The sequence below is a fragment of the Artemia sp. Qi Xiang Cuo genome, chromosome 14 (genome assembly GCF_049724085.1).
Source record: "Artemia sp. Qi Xiang Cuo chromosome 14, ASM4972408v1, whole genome shotgun sequence".
Lineage (NCBI taxonomy): Eukaryota > Metazoa > Arthropoda > Branchiopoda > Anostraca > Artemiidae > Artemia > Artemia sp. Qi Xiang Cuo.
In genome coordinates, this window is record NC_142807.1 from 9,560,405 (window position 1) to 9,580,096 (window position 19,692).

The following is a 19,692-nucleotide window of genomic DNA, read 5'->3' on the forward strand; positions in this document are numbered from 1 at the left end:
GCTGGGGGCAGGCATTGTAAGCTATGTCCTGGGGCCGTATGTGGTTCTAATGAAAGGGATGCTCGTATAAGCTTCAGAGAGGGCTCATTTGAATGGAAATTAAAAGTTGTAGTTCATTTTTCTAGAGTGAAAAATATCGGAGGGCAACTAGCCCCTCCCGCCCTCCACGCCTTTGGGTTTATCGGATAGATAAACCCATCCGATAAAACTTTGAGGTGACCATTTTATTAAAAATAGTTCAAAGATCAGACATTGAAACTCTGGGGTTGACACAACTTCAGGGTCCATGGACAGGCGTTGTAAGTTATACTCTGGGGGTATATATGGTTCTTATAGAAGGGATACTCGTATAAAGTTCAGAGAGGGCTCATTTGATTGAAAATAGAAAGTTTTAGTTCACTTTTAAAGATTAAAAAGAGGACGAAGGCTAATTAGCCCCCCCCCCACGCCCTTTTCGCCAAACCCACTCGATAAAATTTTGAGATAACCATTTTGTTAAAAATAGTTCAAACATCAGATAATAAAAACTCCTAGGTTGACACAAACCCATTTTTTCTCTTTGATATTGTTATTGTGATACCAGTTTTGATGCTTTGATTAATATTTGATCTTTTTTTTAAAGATTGATGTTAAATAAGGAATTTAAAAAAGCTAATAATTTTTTGAAATCAAAAATGAACAAAAATTAATTTTAAAAAAAAACTTTCCGAAAAATAAGCTTGTAAGAGAATCATAAAGACAATTAGAAAATTAAGCTCATCTGATTCAAATACTAATTAAAATTTAAACTCAAAACGACCCGAAGTTACCATTAAAGAATAAATGAAACCCAAAACAAACAGGAATTAAATAAACAATCATAGCAAAAACATACAACAAGTAATAATATAAATGAATAAATAGATCTTAAAGCGAGTAATGCTTAGATTGAATGTGTAAATCAAACTTAAAACGAAAAAAAAAAAAATTGTCCTATTGAAGTATAAATGAAACTTAAAACGAACAGAAATTAAATAAACAATCAATGCAAACAAATATACAATAGATGTTAATGTAACTTAATAAATAAATCTTAAAACGAGCAAAACATAAACTGAATATGCAAATCAAGCTTGAAACGAACAAAAATCACTAGAAACAAGAGTTTGGGTATGACCTCCTTCTCTAACTGTAAAAGTCCTACTGCGTCATTGGCGCTTTACTGAAAACTAATTTTATGACAAATATTTTCTTTTGTACTTAATATTGAAAATAAAACATTAGAATTATAGTACGATTTTGAACTGATGAGCTTTCAGAAATTAATATCGTTATACATCAAATATACAGTTTAATTTATTAGCTCTTTTTAAAGTTGTTCAAGACGAATATAGTTCCACTACAAACAATTGTTTGGATACTGCCTCCTTTCTTAACTGTGAATAAAATCCAAAAGCCTACTGCGTCATTGGTGCTTAACTGAAAACAAATTATATTATAAATATTTTCTTTTCCAGTTCTTACAGCATTGAAAATGAAAATAAATTACAGTGAAATAAATTCTTGAACTGATGGATCTTTCAACAATTAATATCATTATACATCAAATATTCAATTTGATGTTGTTTATACTTTCCAAGACTGTTCAAGACGCATATAGTTTTCAGTAAAGCGCCAGTGACGCAGTAGGTTTTAGACTTTTACAATGAGAGAAGGAGGTCATATCTAAATTCTTTTTTGTAGTGATTTTTGTTCGTTTCAAACTTGATTTGCGTATTCAATTTAAGTTTCACTCGTTCTAAGATTTATTCATTAATTTACATTAATAGCTATTGTATGTTTGTTTGCATTGATTGTTTATTTAACTTCTGTTCGTTTTAAGTTTCATTTATACTTCAATAGGAAGATATTTTTTTCGTTTTAAGCTTGATTTTCACATTCAATAATATATTTTTAATTAATATATTACACACAACTGGATCTAGAAAAGAACGAAAGATCAGGAAAGATCATCTCCACAGAAAATCAGGCAGCAGAATCAGACAAATAAGACATCATATCCCAGAGAAGCCCCTGATCAAAGGATACGTGTGTTATATTATCTTTATTACATCATGCTTTATTATGATTTTTTACGATATCCTAAACAAACATATTTTAAGATTAAACAGAATACATACTTTTTTTTCCTTAGTGATAAGAACGACTATCAATTTTAGAAGTTAGAACTTTCCTCAAGAAAACCATTGCGAATCTCTTTTCTGTAACATCGATTAGTAGGCCTATAAGTAAAGAGTGAATCGGGTATTATGTATTAAAGTATTATAACGTAAATTTGATCTTTTTTCATAGAAAGAGCCTTCGGCTTGCTCTTCGCTGGAATCTAGTAAAGAACAAACCAAAGGGAGTCAGGCAAAAGGTTCATTCAAATCTGACATCATACCGCAGAAAAGCAATTTTCAAAAGATATGTGTGTTATATCTTGTCCAAAGATGCAACTGACTTCACCATATAACTCTACTATAACTTTATTTATGGTTAGCTACTATAAACTCATATAAAGAATATTTATTCCGTTTTTATGTCTCTGGCGTAAGAATTAAAATATCTAATTCTCATTTAATAGTTCTATCTAGTAACTTTTGATTTATTCCAACAAACCCTCTACATTCCCTGGAAGTTTCAACTAAATGTCAATGTCATTAGCCTTTCCTGGTATATTTCAGACACGCCCTTCTAACAACCAACTTTCAGCTGAAAAAACGTGGATATTAGAGTATCAAGATACCCTAATAATTCCTTCTTTATCGCTATATTGTCGCCATTTACTACGTAAATATCAGAGCAACAAACATCATTAGAGGCAAAACATTTAAGGGGGGTTGGGACCATAAAAAACTGACAAGTAAAAAGTAATGACGATAACAAAAATTATGGAACTTTCGAAAAAGAGCATGACAACCCTCACATAAAACGGCTAATCGAAATCAAAAGCATACCAATTGATAGATCTGAAAGTATTTCATAGCCTTTGGTTTTCTAGACGTTTGAAAGGATTGACTGAAAGGGAGACAAAATTGATCAAATTAGAGTTACATTAAAATAAGAAAATATAATTAATTGTCACAGAAACGTATAAATCAGAAAAGAAATTTTCATAAGTTTGACAAGCATTTTTTAGAATATGCTTTAAATAAAAAAAAGTAACATACCTTAAAATATTTCTCGTTTTCAGTAAAGTGATTCCAGAATTCACATATATCGATTTCAGACACTAGCTTTTAGGGGTAGACATTGAGCGGAAACAATATTGAGAACCAAAAAAAAGTTGTGAACTTATCGGTTTCCCAGTTAACTCAAAAATATCAATAAGCAAATCTTATTTACATTGGTAATATTATAATTTGTATGGCCTCGCATTTATTTCGTTTGAAGATAGAGCAAGGGAAGACAGATCCAATAGCTGTGAAAATATAAATGGCCCTTTATATTCAAACTTTCTAGCTAAATAATTCATCTAGTAGCCTTTTCAAATCTAAAAGCTCAGGGAGAAAATAAGAATTTATACATCCTTTATACTTTCTGTGGGATAGTTGCCTCCTTGTTCTCCCCTATTGACATCCTTTTACCAATGCAGTTACTAAAAGTCATTAGTCCGCACGTTTGAGATCACCATCAAGTAGTGTCTAGAGTTATTTTAAAGCTGCAATGTCGGAAGGGTAACTACCTCTCGTGAAGTTATGATGTTGGTACACTCCAGGATGAAAATTTGAGAGAAACTTTCCAGGACCAGTTGAATACTAAATTAGAGAGTTTAAAATTTGACAATGTGGAAGATGGATGGAATAATTTTAGGAAAACAACTTTTGAAGGTGCTGATGTTGTCTTAGGGAAGAAAGGTTGGACCGCAACTAGGAATATTACTGAAAAAGCTTTATGTTAAATTGAGAGGAAAAGGGGCGTGTACAATAATTATCTGAGTGATAGATCATTTGAAAATAAAAGGATTGTATAGAAAGTGGAGAAAGCATTAGAATATGAACTAAGAAGGTGTGAAGTAGAGGTCATGGATAGAATTTCCAAGGATCTGAAAGATTCAGCTAGATGCCATAATAGTAAAATATCGTACTGGCATGTTAATAAATTCAGAGGAAGCAGTCAATCCGGATTAATTTGTCCAAGTTAAAGATAGGATTGAAAGTGATTGGAAGGCAACTAACCCCCGTCTTAGGCCAACCATTTTCCCAAACACATCCTATCAAAATTTTGGGATAGCCATTTTTTTCAACGTAGTTGAAAGTTCTGGAAATTATATCTTTGAAGATGACTGTCCCCCCACAGCCCTCAGGGTAAGGGTTGTAAGTTATGCCCTGGGGGCATATAAGGTTTTTAATGAAAGTGTTGTTGTAAAAACTCCAAAAAGGGCTCATTCGATTAGTTTAAAATTCTTGAAATTAGGTCTTTTAGCATGACAACCCTCCTCCCCCCCAAAAAAAAACAGGACAAAGATTGTAAGCTATGCCCTGGGGGCATATAAAGTTTTTTATAGAAAGTGTTGTCGTAGAATATTCATAAAGGGCTCATTCGATTGCAAATTGAAAGGGCTAGTGCCCTTTTTAATTGCCAAAAGTAACTGGAGGGCAACAACCCCCCCCCCCTCACGCCCACAATTTCCCCGAACACATTCAATCAAAATTTTAAGATAACCATTTTGTTCAACGTAGTTGAAAGGTCCAGAAATTATGTCTTAGAGGACGACGAACCCCCCATAGCCCCCAGGGCAAACGTTGTCAGTTATACCCTGGGGGCATATAAGGTTTTTTATAAAAGGTGTTGTCGTAGAAACTTCAAAAATGGCTCACTCAATTGGGAATTGAGAGGGCTAGTGCCCTTTTAATAGTCACAAACGATCGGAGGGCGAATGCCACCAGGCCCATCAATTCCCTAAACTCTTCCAATCAACATTTTGATTTAGCCATTTTGTTGAACATAGTTGAAAGTTCTGGATTTAGGTCTTTGAGGATGACAGTCCCCCCAAAACCCTCAGGGCAAGGGTTGTAAGTTAAGCCCTGGGGGCATATAAGGTTTTTATGGAAAGGTTTGTTGTAGAAACTTCAAAAAGGGCTCATTCGATTGGAAATTGAAAAGCATAGTGCCGTTTTTAATAGTCAAAAGTGATTGAAGGGCAACTAACCCCCTTCTCACGCCCATCTTTTCCCCAAACACATCCAATCATAATTTGAGATAGCTATTTTGTTCAACGTAGTTTAAAATTCTGGAAATTAGATCTTTTAGTATGACAAGCCCCCCCCCCCCTCGCCTAAATAAAACAGGGCAAGGGTTGTAAGCTATGCCCTGGGGCCATATAAAGTTTTTATAGAAAATGTTGTCGAAGAAACTACATAAAGGACTAATTCGATTGGAAATCTAAAGGGCTAGTGCCCTTTTTCATAGTAGAAAGTGGATAAAGGGCAACTACCCCCCCCCTCTCTCACGCCCACCATTTTAGCCATTTTATTCAACGTTGTTGAAAGGTCCCGAAATTATGTCTTTGAGGATGACAAACTTCCCACAGCCCCCAGGGCAAAAGTTTTCAGTTATACCCTGGGGTCATATAAGGTTTTAATAGAAAGTGTTGTCGTAGAAACTCCAAAAAGGGCTCATTCAATTGGGAATTCAGAGGGCTAGTGCCCTTATTAATAGTCAAAAGCGATCGGAGGGTGAATTCCCCCCAGGCAAATCATTTCCCAAAGCCCTTCCAATAAACATTTTGATTTAGCCATTTTCTTTAAAGTAGTTCAAGGGTCTGGGAAGTATGTTTTTGAGTATGATACCCCCCCCCCCACATCCCTCAGGACTTAGGTTGTAAGTTATGCTCTGGGGTCATATAAGGTTTTTATAGAAAGCGTTGTTGTAGAAAATTCAAAAAGAGCTCATTCGATTAGAAATTGAGAGGGCTATTGCCCTTTTTAATAGTCGAAAGTAATCGGAGGGAGAATCATCCCCCTCCACACCCATCGTTTTCCCAAACATTTTCGTATCAACATTTCGATATGGCCCTTTTGTTCAACGTAGTTGAAAGGTCCGAAAATTATGTCTTTGAGGATGACAACCCTCCCCCCATAGCCCTCAGGACGAGGGTCGTTAGTTATGCCCCTGGGGCATATACGGTTTTTGTAGAGTTTTGTCATAGGGGTTTTTAAAAATTTCTCATTCGATTGGAAATTGAGCGGACTAGTGCCTTTCTTATTGGTCAAAAGTGATCAGAGGGCAAATGCCCCCCCCCCACGCCCATCATTTCCCCAAACACTTACAATCAAAATCTTAATGCAACCATTTTGTCCGACTTAGTTCAAAGGTACGGGAATCATATCTTTGAGTGAGAAAAATCCCCCCAGCCCTCAGGGCAAAGGCTGTAAATTATGCACTGGGGGCATAGAAAGTTTTTTTTATAGAAAGCATGGTCATATAAATTTCGGAGGGGGTCATTGGAATCGTAATCAGACAATTTCGTGTTTTTTTTTAAGATTCAAAGTGACCGGATGGCTCCCCCCCCCCCCACATCAAAAGAAATGGTAAAGAAACGTGCGAAAGAAACATGTAAAATTTAAAAAAAAGAGAAGATAATACTTACTTTTTTGGGTAAAAATAACCGTTTTTCTAGTAAGAATAAATTTTCTACCCTAATATAATCTACGTACTATGATCAATGCAATTTTTTTGTCACCTTTTTTGCTCAATTAAAGCTAATAAAATGTTGACACTTTTAAAATATTCATTACTTATACTTTGATTTTAAAAATAATTAAATTCATGTCTTTAAAAGTGGAATTCAAATCTTCCGAAAAAAATTCAAACTTTTTAAAGTGAATTGAAAGTTCTGAATTTCAAACTTCAAAAAATATGAAAACTGATATTATTTGAACTTATGAATTTAGATCAACTCAATTTACCATATGCAATATAGTTCGCAGTTTTCATCAACTCAATATTTTCGACCAGATGGCTTATGAGACCACCCATATATGAATATAAGTAATACAAAAAGCTCTAAAAAATCATAAGGATAAGATACGAAACGGTAAACTAAAAACCACGTTAGTTATTCCGGACGTAAAGAAATTTAAAAATTTTATAGCCATTCTTCAGTTTTTTTTGTTTTTTTTTTTTTTTTTCTTGGACTCAATATCCATCAGAAAGCTTTTCAACAGTGTTTCTATTCATCGCTAAATTTCAATAACAAGTATAGGCAATAATTGTTATTAGCTGAAATTTTTATTAGTGCTCACCTGAAAATTTTCAAATTTAAGATTACATATTTTCAAAACCGAAACTCAAAATTAGATCCAATTTCTTATTATAATCGATGGACAGTTATACATTATTGAAAAAAGTTCTAACATTGTCAACTGCTTTACATTCTATTTAAGCAACACTAAAGCGTTTTAGCATCTATTGTGAGGCGAAATAATACACAAAGACAAAACTATGAAACTTTTTATTTAAACTTCAAATAAAACAGATAACAAAATATTCATAAACAAAAACATTAATATAGGCAGTAAAACTGACTAGTTCAAAATGAGGATAAAAAATGCCTTCAAAAGAAAAAAAGAAAGAACAATCAGTTACACAAATAAATATTTTTACTCAAAATGTCTAAGCCTTTCATAAACTCTATAACCTTTCATGCATAGATCCTAAGAGAAGTAAAATACCTTAAAAATAGTAACGTCCGCTAACTAGATAACATTTTGATACTACGGCTAATTGGTAAAGAATCAAATATATCTTAATCGAAATAAAAATAATAAAATTTTCGAAAAACAGAATTATTAAGAGATTTTTTTGTTGTGTCCAAAAACTTTTAGGGGAGTAGACTAGCAAATATGCATACATTAGCTTCCCTTTAATTTCCAAAGATTAAATCTTTAATACAAAGCACCTAGGCTAACCGGTAGGCTGAGTACGATTCTGACACTTTAGCAAGTTTTGGCACCCTACCTACTAGTCCCAAATACCGCACATTACGGGAAGCAGCAATGTGAGAAACGGATTATCCTCGCAAGAAAAATACGGAAAATTTGTACAAAATGCATCTTCAATGCAATAAACACAAGCAAAGTGAAATTTAAAATCCAATATTCAAAGGAATTACCAGTTACAGGCATTCAAAGCAAATTCTGCGCATTATGGAAAAACATAGAAAATTCCGCCCTTCAAATGCGGAAAGCACGAGTAAAGACAACGAGCCAAATATTTAGAAATATACCCACAAATAGCTATAGCAAATACTGGGCATTTGGAAAACAACAATATGAGGTACATCTTTACAAGAAAAATACAGAAAATTTGTAGAAAAAAAAAAAATTTAAATATGGAGAACACAAGAAAACTTAAAATCAACTATTTTCGATATCGGAGATTATCCAATGAAATATCGCATAAATAAAGAAGAACTTTTTTGCTCATGACTGTATATTTTTACGTGAAAGATGTTAGCCTAGCCAACAAGCAACAGGAAAGGGTAACTAAAATACTATTAAGGCCATTCCACTACTTATAGTTTTATGCAAATTTAGATTGGATAAAGCCACACCTAGAAACTTTGAGGACTGTAGATCAAACTTGTCTGTCAGAAGGGCTTCAACCACAGGAAGCGGTAGCCCTGAGACAACATTAGCCAAGAAACTGGCAAAGGCTTCATGAGGATTTAAAGAGAATAACTTTCTTCTGAAAAAATCTTCGAACTATATCGGTACTTCAAATCCATCTCATCCTTACGGAAGAGAACTTTAAAAATAGCTATTTTACTATAAATAGTCAGAAGCACGCTAAACATACCTCCGAGGATAACGACCCCCATAGCCCCTTGGGCGAGTGCCCAAGTATTGATTATACACAAGTATAGACAAGTGCCCAAGTATAGACTATATAACTGGCGAATGTTTTCCTACTTGAAAACTACCACTTACCTATGTTTCTAGAAGGATAACACTCATGCTGTATTAAAATGGCAGATTACTTGGTCTTCGTACTTGATCGTCAGCACATATAACCCTTGAATCATAGTTATTTCAATAGGATATCTCTAAATATGAGCGTTCAGTACTAAAGCAAGGTAGTTCATTTTTGTTATTTCGAATATATTAAACAAAACATGTGCCCTGGCAAAGCTAAAGATCAGTATTTACTATTGTATTTATGAATTAAGTTCAAGTGTATAGGGCAAGGTATATCAGTAGCTGCTGAAGCGTTTCATAAACCCCCTGAGCCGTCCAAACTCGGCTGTGAATGTATCATCTTTCATTTCACGTCGGCTGCGTTCTACTTTAGGATAGTCGAGTATAAATTAGTGGATGGCACTGAAGTCAGGGTCAAAACAAGGGCTATTTCCAAGGGTCAAATGCTCAAGATGCTACTTCTTTGGCAGAAAGTCGGGTCCAAATTTGAAGAACAACCAGGTGAAGGACGAAAAATTATGAAAATCTCAAGATTTCCAGGGGGAGGATATGACCCATATTTTATGTGCAGTGGATTTGCAATTTCAAAATATGGCTTTAGTTTCCTATTTAAATATGACCCATAAGAAATGTAAATTTGCAAAACAGTTCGCAATAATTGGCTCTAAACTTTGCATTATAAACCTAAATTGAATTCACTAACAAGCAAACATCACCAACTCGTAGCACCTGAAGATCGAATCTCTTCCCTTAAACTAGAAGTTTCAGCTTTCAATTTATAGAAATGTTCCTGTACTCTATCAGTAATAATCTTCCTTTTTACTATAACATCTGCATTCATTCTTCTTAAATCACTAAAGTTAATTAGTTCACCTACATTAAAAACTACATGTTTACCGAATTTTAACCTATAAGGAGCTTGATTTGGCAGCACTTCTTCCATATCTGTATGAAACAAGGGTAGGACTAGAGGTTCTTCTTTACACTCCATTATCATTCTTCCAGCGCCCCACTTCAGCCTGATGTGCTTCTTGTCTCCATTTACTTTTCCTTCCGGAAAAATATGAATCCAATCTCCTTCGTCCAAGCGGTCGATGGAATAGTCAATGCCTTTCTGTAAAAAAAAGCTAGTATAAACAAAATACAACTCAGCTTTCGTAAAAACGAAAAAACAGTTAGTCTTCAAGCAGAATGGACACTTTTTTTAAAAAAAGCTTTTATTATCTTTCTTGTGTCATGCTGGAAGATTTAATACAAATTATGAACAGTTTGAATTTCTAATTTAGTTCAAAACAGAATTTGAATTTAGTTCAAATTATAAACTAGTAAAACGGACGATACACTAAGAAACGTCCATTCGCCTAGAGCATGAACAGGAACAATGTTCAGAAGTAACAGCAGAATTGCGAGGCAGGATCACTAGATTTGAAACTTCCTGAAAAGCGATTATTATCCATAATAATACACTTTGAGACGCAAAAAGAGAATCGAGAAAGAAAGAGAGGCGAAAAAAAGCGAATAATAAAGAGAAGCGAGCCAGCAAGACCCAAGAAGATAAAGAAGCACAACCGAAAAAGCGGGAGAATACAGCTGATAGAAAAGTCACTATATGAACAGAATATACACCCGGAGATGGTATGAAAACCAGCATTAAGTGAAACAATACAACAAAAGCGAAGAAGAATAAAAAGCACAACCTTAGCTATGTGATAGCTGAACAAACAATATTCCTCACAATCCTGTCGTGGACGTTAACTGTCTAAAAGATGCAATGAATCATTGTGACATATATTCGATCAAAACTCTTTTGCAAATGTCACATGGAGCTAAGGGAGATCGCTAGATGGACTAGATAGTGAGCTAGACCACTCAACGCTGACCAGTAAGAAGCAGTGTATTAAGTAAGACTTGGCAACATATGGACTGGATAAGACACTTTGGGAATAATACACTAATACAAGAATAGGACGATCAAAGGTGAGAAACTTTTACAAGAATCGCCAAAAACTAGGAAAGAAAAAAGACAACAGAAAAAACATGTGTTTCAAAACGTGCTAAAGAAGGTCTTCAAAATAATCAAAAAGTTTTATATCATGATGTACTAAAGCTAAAAATTAATTTCTTATTATCAGAAAAATTGAAATTAAAAGTTCTAGGACTTGAAATAAAAGCTTGGGAGTTTGGGCAATTTTTAAAACTAAGATGAAAGTATTGGGCAGTTATGACTTAGAAATTTTTCGGACCCTTGTTACAGACCAAGGTATGAACAAGCTGATATTGGACGAAGTGAAAAAACTTGAATCCGGGGGGGGGGGTAGAAATTAATAGCAATATATGTAAAAAAGCTATTTGCGACTTGACAAAAATGTTAAAGTTATGTCGTCAATGGACTGAAATCTGATGTGACTGATGGACTTATAATCTACGAATGCTACCAGAATTCCAAAAAGGCATGTAGATAGGACAGCAGCAAGAAATTTACTAGTTCTAAGGGCCGCAGGAACATCACCATGTAACTAGAACAATACGATGTACGAAGGCATCAAGAAAAAGACCTAGGAACCAGAGATACCGATCACTAGATATACTGAAAGAACCACTTGAAAGATCAATTTCCGATAGTTGGGGGGTAGGCCCGAGTAATTTGCAGGAAAATCAGGAAGCTCGACTTAGCAACGTTTAGGATCAGAAAATTAGCTAAGAACCATAGTATTATTCTGGCAAACAAAACAGTAAACTAGATACGAATCTCAGACTCCGTTCTGATAGCGATGCAAAGGTTTGTGTCGTCAGCAAGAGCAACTAAAGTGTTTCCACCAATTGACAGAAATTTAATTTCGTGGGCACAGAAAGATTCGGGGTGACATTGACGAAAACAAACTTTCGGAATTTAGTTCGTATCCGTGACAATAAGATCGTTAACATAAACGTTAACAAACATTAACAAACATAAAAATTAACAAACATTAACATAAACGTTAACATTAACATAAGTTCAGAGCTGGCTCTAGAACTAAGTCTTGCAGGACACTAAACGTAACTTGAGACGACAAGCGGAAAAGAGTATCCACTGAGGTAACTCTTCCAAACAACCAAACTAAATGCTAGCATTACCTCTTAAGTAGTCATGAGATACTTCAGAGAGCAAAATTTAATTAGTCAAGGAATCGAAAGCTTTCCGGACGTCTAACAATATAGCGGCAGAAATCAGACCAGAATCAGTAGCCGAATACAGAAAACAGTAGCAGATAAATGCTCAATTCAGTGCTCTGCAGGGAAGCCAAACTGAAAATCCTGCAAAAAAAAATCATTTACCCGTAAAAAAAGAGACAGAAAAGGATAGCCTTTTCAAAAGGTGGGTATGTTGCACTGTTCTTTAATGGAAATCATCCAAATATTTTGATCTGTACGACTAGAGGACCCAATGGAGACCTTCGACACTGCCTACTCTTCCAACCTCCAATTTTCTTTTAACAGAAATAGGGTTTAGGGTCATCTTAACTGTTAGCCTCGATGATTATAACTACAACCCAGACCTAATATCTACCTCTGGTAGCATGTGATCGAGCTACGTCCTCGGACGGTGATGGGTTTGAATTCAGAAACGCATAACGCGTAAATATGTAAAATAATGATTATTGTCAAACTTCTCCCGAAGAAATTTTACTACTGTAATCCCTTATTCAATTTCTAGTAAAAACGACAACTTTGCTTTGGCTTGATATATGCCAAGGCCAAAGATGTTTTTTCACAACTGAAAAAGGCTTGGAAGAAAGGGAAGATAAGTCTGCGAACCAAGATTAGAATATTGCAAGCTACAGGGATGATTGTGGTCAAATATGGCTCTGAAACCTGGGCACTCGGAAAAACGGATGAAGATTTTCTAGATATTTTCCAGAGAAATTGCCTACGAGAATATCAATCAAATGAAAAGCCCCACCTACCTAGGTAGTATTATTAGTAAAGATGGTGGGTAAAGTGCAGATCTTAAAAGTAGAAGAGCAAGGCCCAGGGTGTCTCGCCACAGTTGAAAAGGGTTTGGAAAAATATGAAGATAAGTCTGCGAACCAAGATTAGAGTATTGCAAGCTACAGGGATGACTCTGGTCAAATATGGTTCTGAAACATGGGCGCTCGAAAAAACTGAGGTAGATTTGCTACATGTTTTCCAGAGAAACTGCCTACGAGAATATCAATCAAATGAAAAGCTTCACCTACCTAAGTAGTATTATTAGTAAAGATGGTGGGTAAAGTGAAGATGTTAAAAGTAGAAGAGCAAGGCCCAGGGTGTCTTGCCACAGTTGAAAAGGGTTTGGCAGAATCGGAAGATAATTCTGTGAGCCAAGATTAGAATATTGGAAGCCACAGTGATCAAATATGGTTCTGAAGCATGGGGGGGGGCTCCAAAAAAATGGAGGAAAATTTGCTAGATGTTTTCAAGAGAAATTACCTACGGATTGTTTTGGGTACCCAACTGACTGACAGTATTCCAAACAGCAGGCTGTACAAAAAGTATGGTTCAATCGCGCTTTTTTGGGCCATAATGACAGAAAGTTTGATATGGCTAGGGCACATTCTGTGGATGAAGGTTGACAGATCGTCGATGATTATTCTTTTCGGAAAACTGTCTAGGGCTAAATGGAAAGCAGATCGTCCTCGGTTGGTGAGGGAGGATATCGTAAGGAAGTATTTAAGGAAAACGGAAACTTTGTGGGAGGGTGTAAAGAGGGAAACTTTGAATAGATTGAGATGGAGGAGTGTGCGTAGCTGTGTCAGCCTCAGACGGCTTGGTACTGCGGTGAGTTATTAGTACTAGTAGTAGATATATTTATATATTTATATATTTATATATTTATATATATATATATATATATATATATATATATATATATATATATATATATATATACAGGCTAGAAAAAATTATATACAGGCTCCATTCTATTATTCATAATCAAATGACTAAACTAACATAAAATAAAAAAAAACTAATCATCATCAGTTCATATGAACACAATCAACTATGTTTACCTTTCAACAAACAATACAACTCCTCATAAAAAAAAAATCATTAGCATCGTGAACTAGCGTCAACTACAGAAAAAAAAACGGAAAAAGAGTGAATATAAATAAAACTTAATAAATTATCATTATTTTAAGCCAATTGAAGTCAGTTTAGGGGCTTTTGACTGAACCAAGACCACAGAATTACCGAGTCCCGACAGAAACAGAGTTCCATGAACCACAACAACAACAAGACAAACCTCTGTTCGCACTGCTGGGGTAGAGGGCATTACCGCGTTATCCAAATTTCTGTCCATATACGGATTTGGAAGCAATTGAGTTCAGATTAGCCCACAACGGCTTAAATAAATAATTAGCTTCAAGGGATGAACAGAAGAGTGTATGGTGGACTGAAAGACATTTGATAATTTTGTTGGAAATTATGGAAAGACGATAGTAAAGATGGAAAAGCAGAATCCATACAGGTGAGAAATATAAAATAAAAGAATAAACAAGAGAAAAATGTAAAATATGGAGCGTGAAAAAAAAAAAAAAAACCGCCTCAGTTCGTAATAATTCCAGAACCTCGTGACAACTTAACTCCGATGATATCAATATGCGGCTCAAATGATAAATATTCATCCAAAATAAGTCCTAGAAATCATACGTATTTCTAAGGTGGACAGCACATATAAACTCTTGAGGTAGGGATGTCTGTTAATGAAGGATAACTTATGCTTGCACGGAAAATATGAGAAGGTACGACTCCTTTTCATTTAAAGCAAACAGCTTATCATAAAAATCATATTTTTTCTGTTATCATTCGTAGCTTCAGTGTGAATGAGAGTACATCTTAGGTAGCAGTACTTCACGCACTGCCATACACGAATGCAATCGTTTCTTCATGTAAATAATTGATATTGTTGGCAGGGAACCAGTCGTAGAAGAATAGTTATGAATTTTTTTTTATTTTTAAGTTCTACATTTTATTTTGAACCGTTAAGGACTCTTTATGGCTCAAATTTGAACTTCCCACTAGACCATACTTTTGAGCATCCACAAAAAAATAAAATAAATAAATAAATAAAAAAAAAATAAAAAAAAAACAAAAAAAACCGTTGGGAAGGCGATAGGCGATAATGTGTCTAACACCCTCGACCTTAAGTCTAACATGTACGCGCAAAATTAATTTTTCAATATCTTTCCTGATATATGATTTTAGAGGTTACATCTCGTTAGCTGCGGTAAATAATCCCGACGTAATATAACCGTGCAAAATCTTCAAAGGTTAGCTTTAAGATCATGCAGCAATTTGTGACAGGAGTTGTATCTGCGTGAGCCAAAGGTGGAAAAATAAAACCTACCTGATATACTCCACCTCCGCGTATAATTGGCAAACATTTTCCAAGGGAAAAGAAATATGTGTGGAGGGGTGTTGTAAAACAGACGTCATGAGCAGCAGTTGACCATCTCATCACTCTTCTACTCCATAAATGTCGGAAAGGCAGAACACCTAAAACAAAATTGGAAAATATTGTAAGAATCATAGGCAGCGCAATAGCGCTGCCTAAGTAAAAAACCATGTGGACACGATGTATTTTTTTTTTTTTTTTTTTATTTGTTCTTGATCTTAGACTTGTTAGTCACATGTTATTGTGACTGAGTTTACATCTTTGCTGGTAACTTGAAAAAGTTTCTGAATTATTTTAAGGTTTTTTCCTGTTGTTGTTTACCCTCTAAAGAGATATTTTGCCAAGTAGTGTTGGTATGACCTTCTCTAATTACTAGAATAAGCCTTTTTCCCTGGGCATTTTCACCAGCGACATCTCTTTCTCTGGTAGATTGGCACGCCATCTATAGTATCAATTTTTATAGTGCCAGTTTTGATTTCTTATTGTTAAGAAGCATACTGGGAACAAGCAGAAGAGGGGAAGGAACCTCCCGAAAGTGACGTATTGTACCCGCCGGTATTAAGTTACCCGTAAATTGCGGGGACAGTTGAGGGGGTCCTTACACTTCCCTTGTTCTTAGGTTCCTTCACTCTGTATGTATTCAGCATTCGGTGCTGATGGCGTGGACCGCTGGATCACTAGTTTATTGCCCTGTTCTGAATTTTGTCCAAAACAGTATCAAAAAAGGCTTTTTAAGTATCGAAAAAGAAACATATGTCTGAATTTTTCATGCTCGCCCAGGTTTCTGATGCGAGGAAGCAAATCTTCCAGTTTTGCCATCCTGGGGAAATTCAGCGAAAGAGAGTGGGTACAATTGTGTTTATTAACATTGACTCTGATATTATCGATACTATCGCAAAGTATGATGCTGATGATGTTGGTCTGCTAGTCTTTGTTATCCGCCACCCTAGTGAAGTACCCCTCATTCCTGCCGATGCTTTTTGTGCGTTGAGTTGCCGTGTAAACTTCTGTTTGTCTGAGTTAAGCTCTTTGTCGAGTGTGTGACAACTCTCATGCCTGGAACAATTGGATGTCCTCTATCGTTAATGTAGGAGTGTTCTGTCTCTTCGAAATCGTCCATGCAGTCTTTCTAATAAACCCACCTAATAACCTCTGACATCCTAATGAGCGCAAAGAGACCCTTAATACCCTGGATGGTCATGATGGTATCGTAAGTGTGAGATCTGATTCTGTCAAGAAAAGGAGGGTAGTCCATACCCGAGATAAAGCCTCAGCCGTCTCTCTCACCGCCGCTGCAACTAGTCAGCTATATGTATCCTCTCAAGTCCTTAATCAAAAAGTGTTTGGTATTGTGAGTAACATCCCTGTTCTTCTGCAAAAATCAGAGCTTATTAGTATGATTCCCGGTCTTGTTGATGCAACTAAAATTGGAAATTCCAAATACTTACACCTTGAATTTCTAGACAATGCTGCCTTAAATAAAGCTATAAATGAGGGTTTGCATTTGCAATACAAGCTTTTTAAAATTAGACCTTTCCAAGAGTTACCTCCTACATGTTACCGTAGTCAATCGCCGAACCACATTGTCAAAAATTGCCCACTCCTATCGACTAATCAAAATTGTTCACGGTGCGTTGGTGGACATTGTAACACACGTGATAATCCTTGCTCTGAAAGCCCGAATTGCACCAACTGCGGGGGAAATCATGTTTTCTATAGTCTCAGATGCCCAGTGTTAAAAAAAGCTCTGAATAAGGATAAAAAGTGATTGTTAGTGGCAATAGATTTCGCTTTGTTTCACTTAATACTAACAAAAGCAAAGACAAAGATATTCTTATTGATGAGCTTCTTGATTTTGATATAGTTTTCCTACAGGAACATTTTCTAACTAAAGCCAATACAGATACTCTTAAACGGTCACCCACAGACCACACGTGTGCACGTGAAGCTTAAAAAAACGCGCGGGCAACTCTCTGGGGACCATGCAACTTTAGTTCGTCTCTCTAAGAAACCTGAGCTCATTTCCTTTGACCATACATTACAGACAATAAAATGCGGTAAAGTGGTCCTCATCAATGTCTATATGCCATGCAATCACAAGAACATTTCTTCCCTATCTGTCTTCGCGTGTTCTTGTAATCGACTCAGGACTCTTCAGCTAAGAGTAACGAATCAGGGATTAAATTGGATTGTGGCTGATGATATCAATGCCAATTTTCTGTCCCAATCTTAAAGAAGTGACCTGTTTTTTGATGCTTTGCCTGGTGGCTATCAGTTAGTCAATAAAGATAAACAGTTTACCTACATTCATAACCGTGATGGTTCTAGATCAAACCTTGATCGTATTATAGTTTCAAGTGGATCACTCGTGATTCCTCCTGTCATTGTTTTGGATGGTAAAACTGAGGATGGTCAGTTGCCTTTACCTTGTAAAATTGAGTCGTCTGTTCTACTTGTTTAAAAACATTTTTTTACCAAAATAAATGGTTTTTTAAAACAAATTAGAAACAAGTATATTCCTAAGATAATGTGTATATTCTTGACTCATTATTATCAAGACTGAAAGTGCCTTTTCACCTTTTACAAACCTCTGTAAGGTTATCGACAGCTAAGATCGATTTAACTTTTTACTATTACCAGATTGTAAACTGTTTAAAGGCAGCTGCTTCAGTTTCAGTTCCTGTTGAACGTGTTAGATTTGGCACCAGAAAACCATTATGGAATGTGTGCCCTGAAGTGATAAAAGCTTAACAACGCGCAAAGTTTCGACTTTACCTTTGAGTTATTTGTCATCAACCCACATCTGGTAAAGTATTTAAAGTGACGCAAAATTTCAAACGTAAGGTTATACACGTTGGGCATCAAGCCCGCCTGACCAGTTCTTATGGCCCCTAGGATTGAAATTCTTGCTTAACTGTAGTTAATAGCAGTAAGTGAATTCCTACCTCAGTTTTTATTATCAAAATCAGTGATTTTGTTACTCATTTTACTCATGTTTCTTATACATTTAATCATTCTATCCAGTCCATGTTTTCTTCCTCATTGCATAATACTGTTCCTCGAGTTCTTAGGCAAGTCTACATATTGTCAATATCGAGTGGTGTTATCGATCGGGCTTTTAAGAGCGTTAAGACACCAACTGCTCCTGATATGGATGGTCTGTGTTACAATCACTTCAACATTAAGTGTCCATTATTGTTAACACACATTCAGCTCCTATTCCAGATATGTTTAGCCCAGTCCTTAGTTACAGATAGTTTTCTTTCGGGATTTGTAACATCAGTTTTGAAAAAGAGAAAGGACGCAGATCAGTGTTCCAGTTATCGACCAATTACAGTGTCCTGCTCATGAGCAAGCTGTTCGAGTATGCCGTATTCCCTGAAGTTTTGACTAAATGTGATTTTCTGATTATCAAGTTGGGTTCAGAGCCGGTTTTGGTTGTTATCAAGCCCATCATATACTTGATCAGTTGCTAGTCTCGGTAAAAATGCAAAAAGGGCCACTTTATTTTTTCTCGGTTGATATCTCAGGCGCTTTTGACAACGTTGTACATTCGCAAGCGCTTCACTGCTTAGTTAAAGCAGGAGTTAATTCTTCCGTAGTTAAAGTTCTACAATATTGGTATTCCAATTCGTTGGTTCGGTTAATATGGACGTCTGATATATCTGAACCTATCTCAGTAAAGAAGGGAGTCAGGCAAGGTGGCGTGCTGTCTCCATATATTTTTTAAACTGTGCTTGCGGACTGTTTGCGAATGCTGTCTCCTACTGAGTTTTTAGAAAATACTGCTGTTAGTCACATTGCCTATGCTGATGATGTTCTGCTAGTTAGTCATACTAAGTCAGGCCTCACAGAAAATCTGAATGTTCTGATTAATGCTTTGAGTATGATTGGGCTTTCTGTAAATGCTTCAAAAGGCGAGTTTCTGTGTTTTAATACTTCTAACCCTGCTCCTCCTTTACATGTGGGTACAATGCCACTCAAGTGTGTTTCAAAGTTGAAATGGCTTGGGATTACTTTTTCTGATACACTTTCGACTATATGCTCGTCTCTAGTTGCTAGTGCTCTGCAGTGTAATCGCATCTCACATGGTAAAATATCGCCTAATAAAGGGAGGTACAGCCGCCGAGGCTTATGAAAACTTTACCATAGTTTTTGTTCTCCTACAATTCTTTTTCTTTCCGGTTTGCAGCCTTTAATGCGCAAAAAAGACCTTTTTCAGCTAAGGAGAGGCTCTTTAGAACATTCTAAATTCCTGTTATATTTACCCAGATGGTATAAAAACCGTAAGATTATATCTCATTTTGGATTTATCAACCTGCTAGCGCTGCTTGA

The 19,692-nt window shown here is 35.8% G+C and overlaps 1 pseudogene across 1 annotated transcript; it reads right to left on the reverse strand.

Moving 5' to 3' along the window:
* Window positions 1-8,180: 8,180 nt before the first annotated feature.
* LOC148944102 (tafazzin pseudogene) lies at window positions 8,181-19,440 on the reverse strand (annotated as a pseudogene). The gene is made up of 3 exons (XR_016142819.1): window positions 19,320-19,440; window positions 15,310-15,458; window positions 8,181-10,056 (listed from the first exon to the last, which is right to left on the reverse strand). The product of XR_016142819.1 is annotated as a tafazzin pseudogene (transcript).
* Window positions 19,441-19,692: the final 252 nt, after the last annotated feature.